This window comes from Heptranchias perlo, unplaced genomic scaffold, assembly GCF_035084215.1.
Source record: "Heptranchias perlo isolate sHepPer1 unplaced genomic scaffold, sHepPer1.hap1 HAP1_SCAFFOLD_47, whole genome shotgun sequence".
Lineage (NCBI taxonomy): Eukaryota > Metazoa > Chordata > Chondrichthyes > Hexanchiformes > Hexanchidae > Heptranchias > Heptranchias perlo.
In genome coordinates, this window is record NW_027139484.1 from 1,033,117 (window position 1) to 1,041,717 (window position 8,601).

The window sequence follows — 8,601 nt, forward strand, 5'->3', positions numbered from 1 at the left end:
TGCATCCCGGGGAACCGACTTGTTGGGGGTGAACCCTTCTTCGACTCCACGGTACAGGAGCCCTGTCTCTATGGAGGGAGGTTATCACCTTTTACCCGAATACACAGATCCATTAACTCACATTCATGTCAGTGTTTGGCTAACACTGTCTGATGTCTTTCACACACCTGTCGAACCTTCGGGTCAGAGATGTAGGGGGTAATTTCACCTTCACTGCTTGGGCGGTAAACTGACGGAGCAGAAATTAAAATCGGGCCGGTTCTGTGAGCGGCGGGTGATCCGCTCTACCAGATCAGCCCCAAGCAATGGTGAAAACTTCCCTCCACGTGTTGTGAACCGGTGGCGTTTGAGACAATGGACCAGCTAGTGGGCTTCGAAGATTGATACTAGGGCGTAGGTCAGGAAAGGTGTGGCCGATTTTAAGTATCTCCGCCTGGTGGAAATGGGGTGGTAGGGTCTAGTAAATGGTGTCAGTTCACTTACCGCCCCTTTAACGCTGGCGCTGCTGCCTCCACCTTCGTGGATAGGGTCCTGAGAAGAGCGGCCAGAGTAACACCCACCTGTTTCCGGTCAGGCCACGTGTAATATGTAAATCAGAGTATTATGACGTACACAGGACACCATTTAATGTTGGTTACAAATGGGTGGAGGAGCCGCCCTGTCGATGGGCATTGAGTGGTCCAGAACACGGAGAAGTTTTTTAATAACTGAAATTTTCTGGGGTAAAGAGGAGCAGGAGAGCTTTCCCTTGGCCTGCTGCGGTCGAGCGAAATCTCCCGACCCCTGATCGTCTCCGAAATGTATCAGGAGGTTTCCTTTTAGATCTGTGTAACCAGGCCCAGCCTCTTGTCCAATTAATCTCCATGCAGTGAGTAAACATAGCTGCACAGCAGCTCAGAGAGGAAACGATCTCCAGAACTCCCCACTGGTGTTTGAAATTACATTAATATTTTACCAGTTAGTAACGGTCCGGGTGTTGGTCCATTATTATTCTGTTCTGGTCAAAAAAAATGTTCCAATGAACAGGACTCTGTCTGACCCTGACAGCTCACCCTCAGTCCATCCCACCGGGCAGTGTGTGTGATGGGAAATAAACATCAACCGAAAAGGAGGATTTGATTGTTTTCATTTCAGGATCAAACATTTAATATTGAAATCATATTATTTCCAAACTAATAACAGCAAACCATTTCATGTTAGAATCTCATCTTGTATCATTTCACAATATTGCATTTGTCGGGTAAAATATAATTCCGATCTGGAATTTCCAAATTTTATCAAAGTATTGGATTGATATCAGTTACTCATTGATGTCAATGGATGGTAAAATCAGGGGCGGTGAATAAAGGGCGCCCAATTTACTACCGCCCGACCTACGCCACCGCCAAACTTGAAAATCTACTCGAGTTGACTCTTTATTTAATTTTGGATGAAAAGTCTTCAGATGTTTCTATGTTTTAACTAATGTAACAATTAGATTCAGTGGGTATTTCATCCCGTTCTTCAGCTCCTCTCTGAATTTAGTCTGGGTCACAGCATAAATACACGTGTTGGTGCAGGAACTGAGAAGTTGAAGCATGAAGGCGGCTGACTCAATGTCACTGGCCGTATAGTACTGGACATTTGTTGTCTGCAGAGAGATAACAAAGAAAACGAGTGTGCTCCATAACAATATAAAACTGCCTGATATACTGAAGAGTAAAATGATGGATTTCCTTCGGTTCTCTATCTCTGGATCCTTGCGATTCTCTCCATTGTTGCGGCCCCGGAGTCCCCTGCGGACTCTGTTAGCCGCTAAAATGTGCCTGGCGGTGAGAACATTGAACACCAAAATCAGAACGCATGGGAGACAAGGAGTTAACACAAGATAAAACAATTCAAACGCTGCCCACGCGGGCGAAGTGAAAAACATCGCTTTCAAGACACAACCCCGGGGTACATTGTCCATTATATATTCCGGGTCAAGTACAAAGTACCAGGGAATGTTTAATAAACAGCTCAGCGCACTCACCACCCCAATAACAGCAGCCGCCGTTTTCTCGGTGCAATATTTTGTTTTCAGCTTCTGATAACTAATGGCCGCAAATCGATCAAAGGTGAAAACCACTGTGAACCAGACAGAGGCCGTTGTAGCTGCTAATTTCAGGACGTCAATGAGACGGCACACGGGGGTAATGGTCAAAAATGAAACTGGGAGATAAATATCAGCAATGCGCCTCATTATGACATCAGTGATAACGACCAGGAGATCGACCGCCGCCATTCCCACCAGGTAGCGAGTGATACATTTGGAGAGTCCGCACTTTCCTCGAGGCAGGATCACAATCGCCACCAAGTTAACTGTAAGAGAGAGAAAAGGAGACAGAGACATCAGACCTGGAGCGAAAGCAGCAGTTTGACAGAATCTCGGGTGAAATTTTCAGCTTTATTGCTGCATCAAACGGTGGAAACTGATTCACTGACTTGGGCAGAGAAATGATTTTAAATAAAATTATCAGTAATGAATTGGGAAATTGATATAAATAGTGAATAAAGTGAGCACCGGATCCACTGGAAGTGCCGAATGAGGGCGCAGTGTTGGTGGGGAAGGAGAAGGCGTTTTACGGACCAGTAATCCAACGGTTTAAATCCAGACTTAGGCTCCAGATGGACGAGAAAGTGGGCGAGAGCCGGAAAGATTAGGGGACAGGGGGAGGTGGAGCTGGTTTGTTGCTCTGGGTTAAGTGGGCCGACAGGGGCCGGCACAATAAGGGAAAGATTGGGATCGGCGGCATCGTGTTTGAAACTTCGGATCAGATTGGAAGAGGCAGCTGGAGGCCGAGACAGTGAGTGAGATTGGGAGGGAGACAAGAAAAATGACATGTAGGAGCTGGAGGAGAGTCAGGAGCAGATGGTTTGGGAAGTGTGTAACTGAAGCAACGAATGAGGAGACAGAGGATGCAATGCAGTGAGTGTAAAGGCTGGGATTCACTGGGAGAGACGGCAGCAGATTGTCAGAGGAAGTCTAATCTATAGGTCCTAGCAACACAATGCAACTAATAAATTCAACTTTCATTTCTGTGGTTATTGATGTCACAGAACAAATCGTTGGTTCAATAAGTTTACTTTGCACATTCAATGAAAACTAAATCAAAATGCATGAATTGAATTTGCCTAATTCTTAATTGAATTAAGCTGACACACAGCTTCTAGAATAGAGTATCCTAATAATTCAATGCGATCAAGAAATCACTGATTGTATTCTTCAAATACAGTTGAATTATTTGATGTATTCAATCAGTAAACAAGTAAAATGAACATTCACATAAACAGACCGAGGACCTGATAGCGATGAACACACTCGGCGAGGCTACAATAAAACTCTCACAAGCTGACAATATCCTAATAACACTCTCAAGTCAAATTTCCGCATCAGAATTGTACTGGAAGTTTCAGCAATTTATTTCGATGAATTATTCTCACCTCCACCGCTCTCTCTCTCTCTCCCTCTCATTACTTCTCCCCCTCCCTCGTTTCCCTTCTCAGTATCGTTCTATTTCGCTCCTCTCTATCTCTCTGCAATGTCTCTACTTTCTTTCTCAATGCCCCTTTTCCCATTGGAGTAAATACTAACATCCTGCGCCTGCTTTCTCTTTACCAGCCCCGTGTTCCAACGATTCTATTCTTAGTGTCAGTTTGTTGAATGGTGACGCCTCCATGAATGTTTCTACAGATCGTCTAAGTCTCCACCTGTTCACCTACACACTTCACTTCATCCATAATGCATGGAATAAACAGAATCGAATGCCACTTCCAGAAACAACTCTCCGTGATTGAAATTCCTAAAAAGTACAGCGTTAGATGGCGGCATTGTTCAATCAACAAAACACCAACATCACCGCTGCTACTTAAAAACTACAGATAAATAGAAGGGCTCATGATTACAACAGATAAAGTGCAAACTGATTACAACATAACCTCAAAATATTGCATTTTACAGTGAATTCATCCACAGTTAATCAGAGAATGAGATGTGAAAGAATCAGCATCAAACTCAGTTCAATAACCAGACATCTGAAGCGGCGTCAGATACACGCACAATGAAATAATCTTTCATAACAGTGATAACCAATAAATACATTGAAATCCCAGTTAAACTGAACCATGTTATCTGGGAGGGAGGACATTGAGCTGCCACCTTGTAACACCGAGACCGTGAGCTGTCTCATGACCAATCACTGAAAACACATTGATGAAAAAATATTCCAGGAGAGGTGAGTTCCACAACATGAAACGGTTAACAGCTCCCGGTGGTCTGATACCAGCTATTAGCCCAATTGGGTTCCAATACATTCAGTGCAGAGAATATTTCAGTAACAATGACAAGGTTAGATATACAAGATCATACCGCATACAATGCAGCTGCTGCAAGACAAAAAGAGCAGACTGATAGAACGGAACAGTCCACTGCGTAATACATGATGGGCGAAAAATAGTGCCAAGTACAGCAGCGGAGTTAATATCGATTTACACCATGAACAGCTGAGATAATGGCTTACCTGGAACCCCAACGGCTGCAAGAATTGGATAATAAATACATTCTATCTGATACATTACTAAATATCCCATTTCTGTGAGAAGCAATGTCTTCTGTTGGCCTGGAAACCGCAGCTCCGGCAGGCAGTCTGTGTGGATTCATTACAGCGATCCCTGATTTATACAGGGGGTAAATCTCCACTGACACGGTTATACCCCTGATCATTGCTATTAGTTACAGTCATCTGAACAAACACATTTCTTCAGCAGCTTTGACTCCGATGTAAATGATGACGTGGATATATCACAAACTTCTCAAAGTTCAGAACCTTGTCTTAATGAGACCTCTCTCAGGAATAAAGTAAAAATCTGTGCTCAGAAAGGACTGGTCCAACAATGAGCGGCTTCATTTACAGTTTTCATCTAATTGTATTGACCATGTTCACTCCTTCTGATTCATTTATACATTTTACACATTTCTCCATATTATACATTGAATCCCGGGACAAAAACAGACCCGTTTCACTCTGTTCCTGCAGTTTCCCAGTTAAGATATGAATTTGGAGTCTCTGACACGAAGGCAGCCTCTAAAAGGGACCCCATCCTTTCAGGCAATGCTTAACAACACTGTGTGTGAAAACTATTCTCCTCACATCCCCGTCTTTATTTTATTTTAAACCTATGACTTCTGGTTTTCAATCCAGTTGCCAGAGTAAACAATTTCCCATATTTGCTCCATAAAAACACATCATTATTGTGAACACCTCTCCTTAACCTTCTCTGATCTAAGGCGAACAATCCCAGCTTCTCCAATCCCTCCACATAACTGAAGTCCCTCATCCCTGGTATCACCCTGGTAAGTCTGCACTGAACCCTCTCCAAGGCCTTGACATCCTTCTGAAAGTGTGATACCCAGTGTTGTACACAATAGTCCAGCTGAGGCCTAACCAGTCTTTTGTAAAGGTTTAACATGACTTCCCTATTTGTGCATTCAATGCCCCTATTTACAAACCCCTGTATCCCATCCGCTTGCTTAACCGCCTTATCAACTTGCCCTGCCACCTTCAAAGTTTTGTGAATATGCGCCCCCATGTCCCTCTGCTCATCCACCACCCTCAAAATAGTACATTGACTTACATCGAAACTCCAGCACTGAAACAGGCAATTCGGCCCAACTGGTTTATGCCAGCTATTTTGCTGCACACGAGCCCCCTCCTTCTCACTTCATCTAACACTATCAGGATACCCTATTCCTTTCTCCATCTTGTGCTTATCCAGCTTCCCCTTAAATGCCTCTGTGTTATTTGCCGCAATTACTCCTTATGGCAGCGTATTCCACATTCTTACCACTCTTTGGTAAAGATCTTTCTCCTGAATTCCCTATTGGATTTATTAGTGACTATCTTATATTTATGACCTCCAATCTTGGACTCTCGCAAGTGGAAACATTTTCTCTACGTCTACCCTATCAAACCCCATCATTGTCTTAAAGGCCTCCATCAGGTCACCCCTCACCTTTCTCTTTTCTACAGAAAAGAGATCCAGCCTGTTCACCCTTTCCTGATAAGAATACCCTCTCAGTTCTGGAATCAACATTGCGAATCCTTTTTGCACTCTCTCCAATGCCTTTATATATGTTTTTAATATGGAGACCTGAACTGTGCGCAAAACCACAAGTGTGGCCTAACCTAGGCTCCACACAAGTTTTACATAACTTCATTAGTTGTAAATTCTATCCCTCTAGATTTGAAGCCCAGTGCGTGATTTGCCTTTTTTAACCTGTGTCGCTACTTTTCGTGATTTGCATATTTGTGCCCCAAGATTTTATTCTTCTAGTACATTCTGTGCAAAACAATGTGAAATGACCTTACACGGCAGCCTTTCCCCATAGACCCTTTGCATAGGCCGCACCTCGCTTCATTACATCCTTCAGCACGTACTCCTTGATCTTGGAGTATGTCAGTTGGCAACACTCGATCATGGACAGCTCCATCAGCTGGAAGACCATCAGGTTTCGGGCGGACCAAAGGGCCTCCTTCACCGAGTTGATGGTCTTCCAGCAGCAGTTGATATATCTGTCTTGGTGTGGGTCCTGGGGAACTGCCGGTAGAGCACAGCATCCTGTGTTACTGAGGCGTTGGGGATGAACCGGGACAGATACAAATGCATCTGTTTCCACACCTTCTGCACCAAAGAGCAGCACACCAGGAGATGGACGACGATCTCCTGCCCGCCGCAGCCTCGAGGGAAGCTCACGGTGGTGCTGAGGACAGTGAACTTACTGCTGATCGGAGCAAACGTCGGTGACGTCGTCCATTTATTGGGAGGCCTTAACCTGAGAGCATCCGCTGCCTAGGGTAGTGACCCCCTGATGTCTGCATCCTACCTGATCAACGCAGCAAACTGCTCGATGCAACATACGATCAAGGCCGCGGAGAGAGGACAGACCTGCCTGACTCCATATCTGATAGAGGGCTCTCCGACACTTACGCGTTGGTTAGGACTGTGCTCTGGATGTCTGCGTAGTGCAGCCAGATCCAATCGCGGATTCCATCCCCAAAACACATTTTGGAGAGCACGCCCACGTGTGGGATATACTGTCAAATGCCTTATCCTGGTCCAGGGTGATCCCTGAGCAGCACGAGGCTATCAGAGATCTTCCAGCCGGGCACAGTACAAGTCTGATCCGGGCCAGTTATCGTGGTGCATATAGGTACCAACGATATAGGTAAAAAACGGGATGAGGTCCTACAAGCTGAATTTACCGAGTTAGGAGTTAAACTAAAAAGTAGGACCTCAAAGGTAGTAATCTCAGGATTGCTACCAGTGCCACGGGCTAGTCAGAGTAGGAATGACAGGATAGATAGGATGAATACGTGGCTTGAGAGATGGTGCAAGATGGAGGGATTCAAATTCCTGGGCCATTGGAACCGGTTCTGGGGGAGGTGGGACCAGTACAAATTGGACGGTCTGCATCTGGGCAGGACTGGAACCAATGTCCTAGGGGGAGTGTTTGCTAGTGCTGTCGGGGAGGGTTTAATCTAAAGTGGCAGGGGGATGGGAATCGATGCAGGAAGTCAGTGGGAAGTAAAGTGGTGACAGAAACAAAAGGCAGTAAGTGAGAGTGTACAAAACATGACCGGACAAATGGTCTGAGAAAGCAGGGCAAAGACCAAGGGAAGTCCAGACTAAACTGCATTTATTTCAATGCAAGAAGTCTGATGGGCAAGGCAGATGAACTCAGGGCATGGATGGGTACATGGGACTGGGATGTTATAGCTATTACTGAAACATGGCTAAGGGAGGGGCAGGACTGGCAGCTAAATATTCCAGGGTACAGATGCTATAGGAAAGATAGAGCAGGAAGTAAGAGAGGAGGGGGAGTTGCGTTCTTGATTAGGGAGAACATCACGGCAGTAGTGAGAGAGGATATATCAGAGGGTTCGCCCACTGAGTCGAAATGGGTAGAACTGAAAAATAAGAAGGGAGAGATCACGTTGATAGGATTGTACGACAGACCCCCAAATAGTCAACGGGAAATTGAGGAGCAAATATGTAAGGAGATTACAGACAGCTGCAAGAAAAATAGGGTGGTAATAGTAGGGGACTTTAACTTTCCCAACATTGACTGGGACAGCCATAGCATTAGGGTTTTGGATGGAGAGCAATTTGTTGAGTGTATTCAGGAGGAATTTCTCATTCAGTATGTGGATGGCCCGACTAGAGAGGGGGCAAAACTTGACCTCCTCTTGGGAAATAAGGAAGGGCAGGTGACAGAAGTGTTAGTGAGGGATCACGTTGGGACCAGTGATCATAATTCCATTAGTTTTAAGATAGCTATGGAGAAGGATAGGTCTGGCCCAAAAGTTAAAATTCTAAATTGGGGAAAGGCCAATTTTGATGGTATTAGACAGGAACTTTCGGAAGTTGATTGGGAGAGTCTGTTGGCAGGCAAAGGGACGTCTGGTAAGTGGGAGTCCTTCAAAAATGTGTTAACCAGGGTTCAGGGTAAGCACATTCCTTATAAAGTAAAGGGCAAGGCTGGTAGAAGTAGGGAACCTTGGATGACTCGTGAGATTGAGGCCC